This window comes from Hyla sarda, chromosome 3 (genome assembly GCF_029499605.1).
Source record: "Hyla sarda isolate aHylSar1 chromosome 3, aHylSar1.hap1, whole genome shotgun sequence".
Lineage (NCBI taxonomy): Eukaryota > Metazoa > Chordata > Amphibia > Anura > Hylidae > Hyla > Hyla sarda.
The window spans coordinates 181,713,798-181,717,739 of record NC_079191.1 but is presented as its reverse complement, the minus strand read 5'-3'; the positions used below and the strand labels follow the sequence as shown (position 1 = coordinate 181,717,739).

Here is a 3,942-nt window from a genome sequence, read left to right as displayed (position 1 = left end):
ACTTTTACACTTAGTTCAGGGTTTTCTACCAGGGGGCCTCCAGCTGTTGTGAAACTACTGCTCCCAGCATGCCCGGACAGCCTTTGGCTGTCCGGGCATGCTGAGAGTTGTAGTTTTGCAACATCTGGAGGCCCCCTGGTAGGGAAACACTGACTTTTAGTATATGTCTTTACCTGCTCTGGCCGGCCCCCGCAACGGGAGCCGACCCGAGCAGATAATCACATGTTTTCCCGGGGGCTGCATCACTATATCGCAAAAAGCAAAAATCGCGATTTGATTGCTTTTGCGATATACTGTGCAGCCCGCACAGCAACTCTGCAATTCTACCCCGAGCGTGACTCGGGGTTACCGCTTCTAGCAGCGAAAATTAACCCCGAGTCACGCTCGGGAATACCGCTAGGCTGGTTAAGGTAAAAAATGGGTCTGTCCTTAAGGGGTTAAAATGCATCTGTCATTTCAAAAGATTTTTATAAACCTTCTTGGTTTTGGCTAAGATCAAGTGTAGTATCTGTTCTTATCAGTTTCATGCTGGTGGCAGGCGACGCCAGTTTGGAGCTGGTGGGGATGGGTGCTGCATGGTAGGGAGCAGGTGTACCGGGCATTCCGGTGCTGGTTCTGAGGAATCAGTTCGACGGCTGCCCTGATGGGACCTGCTTCCTCCGGGTCTCGCCATGAGGCTGAGAGGGTCTAGAGCCGAGGTACTTTAGTGCCTGGGGGAGTGGCGAGGTGCCAAAACTCACTGGGAGGATGAACTCACTGAGTTGAAGCATGGGCACCATGATCTCTGCACCTTTGTGGCACTCACCTCTTGATTCCCGGCCTTCTGGCTAGGATCAGAGAAATTTTTATAGATCCGGTCGGATGTCCGGGCAGTATATCTGCACACATGCACTTATTTATTTATTTTTGTCTCACTGTGTCACTTTTTGCGTGTTGTGTGTCCACAGGATTTGTCAGGATGCGGTAGCCCTTCTGGGTGTCTCTCCTGGCGGTCTAGGGGAGGTGTGTGTGGCCATTAGGTTCCGCACCTACAAACACCCCGGGTACTCCTGCATGGGCAGGGTACCTACCTTTATCGGCTCTGCAGGCAGATACCTTGGCTAATGCCTAGGGGGATGCCGGGAGCATTTGTGGTCCCTTAGTAGCTTAGGCGAAAAGGGACATTGAACCTGGAACCTCACAGGTACCTTTTGGTCCGGAGGCGAAGGGTAAGGTTTGTTGGGGGGCATCTCTCCTATCGGAGAAGGTCTTGCGATAGACCGCATCCTCTGAGCACGTTTTTTTAGTGTAACACGTTTGCACTTTTTCTTGCACTTTGGATGATTCGAGAGCACATTCCTCGGCTCTTAGATAAAACAAAAATACACATTGCGTATACACAGCGTGTTTCAAGCTGTGTATACGCATTAAAATGTGTGACCCTACCCTAAAAGTGTTTTCCAGTGTTTTATAAAAAATTATATGGTGGTGAGACGGGGGGAGCACTGCAGGTCCCGTTCAGTTCCGTCTGGTCTCCCAATCTTCTTCTTTCTTCCTGCTTTTGAGATGAGCACTTGTTTCAGGACCTGCCAGCTCAGCCAATCCCTGGGACATTCTACAACAAGCACTTGTTTTTGAAGAAGACAGAAGATCGGTGGACCAGATGAAAACAAACGGGAGCTGCGAGGGGCCAGCACCATATTATACAGGGTAGGCCATTTATTTGGATACACCTTAATAAAATGGGAATGGTTGGTGATATTAACTTCCTGTTTGTGGCACATTAGTATATGTGAGGGGGGAAACTTTTCAAGATGGGTGGTGACCATGGTGGCCATTTTGAAGTCGGCCATTTTGAATCCAACTTTTGTTTTTTCAATAGGAAGAGGGCCATGTGACACATCAAACTTATTGGGAATTTCACAAGAAAAACAATGATGTGCTTGGTTTTAACGTAATTTTATTCTTTAATGAGTTATTTACAAATTTCTGACCACTTATAAAATGTGTTCAATGTGCTGCCCATTGTGTTGGATTGTCAATGCAACCCTCTTCTCCCACTCTTCACACACTGATAGCAACACCGCAGGAGAAATGCTAGTACAGGCTTCCAGTATCCGTAGTTTCAGGTGCTGCACATCTCGTATCTTCACAGCATAGACAATTGCCTTCAGATGACCCCAAAGATAAAAGTCTAAGGGGGTCAGATCGGGAGACCTTGGGGGCCATTCAACTGGCCCACGACGACCAATCCACTTTCCAGGAAACTGTTCATCTAGGAATGCTCGGACCTGACACCCATAATGTGGTGATGCACCATCTTGCTGGAAAAACTCAGGGAACGTGCCAGCTTCAGTGCATAAAGAAGGAAACACATCATCATGTAGTAATTTCGCATATCCAGTGGCCTTGAGGTTTCCATTGATGAAGAATGGCCCCACTATCTTTGTACCCCATACACCACACCATACCATCAATTTTTGTGTTCCAACAGTCTTGGAGGGATCTATCCAATGTGGGCTAGTGTCAGACCAATAGCGGTGGTTTTGTTTGTTAACTTCACCATTCACATAAAAGTTTGCCTTATCACTGAACAAAATCTTCTGCGTAAACTGAGGGTCCTGTTCCAATTTTTGTTCTGCCCATTCTGCAGCACCTGAAACTACAGATACTGGAAGCCTGTGCTAGCATTTCTCCTGTGGTGCTGCTATCAGTGTGTGAAGAGTGGGAAAAGAGGGTTGCATTGACAATCCAACACAATGGGCAGCACATTGAACACATTTTATAAGTGGTCAGAAACTTGTAAATAACTCATGAAAGAATAAAGTTACGTTAACCAAGCTGGATTTTTGGATTCAAAATGGCCAACTTCAAAATGGCCGCCATGGTCACCACCCATCTTGAAAAGTTTCAAAATTTAATTCTCAAGTTTCTGTCCTATGTGTGATCATTTTCTTATAGTCCTAAGCTCCATTTCAGATTTACAGTAAGCATCAGTGATCCTTTTTTATTTTTTTTTGGTTCTTTTATAAAATGATAATTTTTTTCATGGTTAATTCCAAATGAAGATCAATGTCCTATCATTATTTTTAAAATGTTTAGTACCATGAAAAATCAATGTTAATTCTATTTTAAGAGAATCTGTATGCAGAAGAAATAAAGGGCAGATTTATTTCTCCAAATTGCTAGATATGCCAAGACAAGACTCGATGTCTTCTTTGTTAAATCAATAGGTTTGATCAAATCCTTAAATATGTGAATGCATTCTGTCCCTACCACAAACTTGTCTGTGTCTAGATGATAAACCGATACAGATGATCAAAGAAAAACAATCCCATCGCTTTAGTGCAGAGAAGTTAGTGCCGTCATTTGGCACTCATTGGCATTGCCTGGCATGATCAGTGTAAGGCCTGAAAGATGCATGTAAGCCACCAAAGGGCAAACACATACATTTTACAGATCCTACATTTTCCTTAGAAGATCAGAACAAAACCAATAAAAAGTTAAGTAATAATGGGGGGGGGGGGGGGGGCGGGGCATATTAGCATGAGTATTTGCCCTATAAGAATATACTGAGCTTCTAGTTAGCGCTGGGCGCAGCGCTCAATATCTCTCAGTGTTATAGTATTATATAAGCTAACTCAAAATAAGAATAGGATTCATAATAACTACTGGAGAGGATAGTGGATTAATACCAGTGGTAATAGTAGCGTTTTTAATCCTCCCCTCTATTTTATATATATATATATATATATATATATATATATATATATATATATATATACATGTATATATATTATGAGCACAATAAACATTAAAGGGGTACTCCCATGGAAAACTTGTTTTTGAATCAACTGGTGCCAGAAAGTTAAACAGATTTGTAATATCACTTATTTTAAAAAATCTTAATCCTTCCAGTACTTTTTAGGGGCTGTATACTAAATAGAAATCCCAAAAAGACAT

At 43.2% G+C, this 3,942-nt stretch overlaps 1 pseudogene; it reads left to right on the top strand.

Annotated features, from left to right (window-relative positions):
* The first annotated feature begins 471 nt into the window (after nt 1-471).
* Nucleotides 472-560, top strand: LOC130363366 (U2 spliceosomal RNA; annotated as a pseudogene).
* The last annotated feature ends 3,382 nt before the right edge of the window (nt 561-3,942 follow it).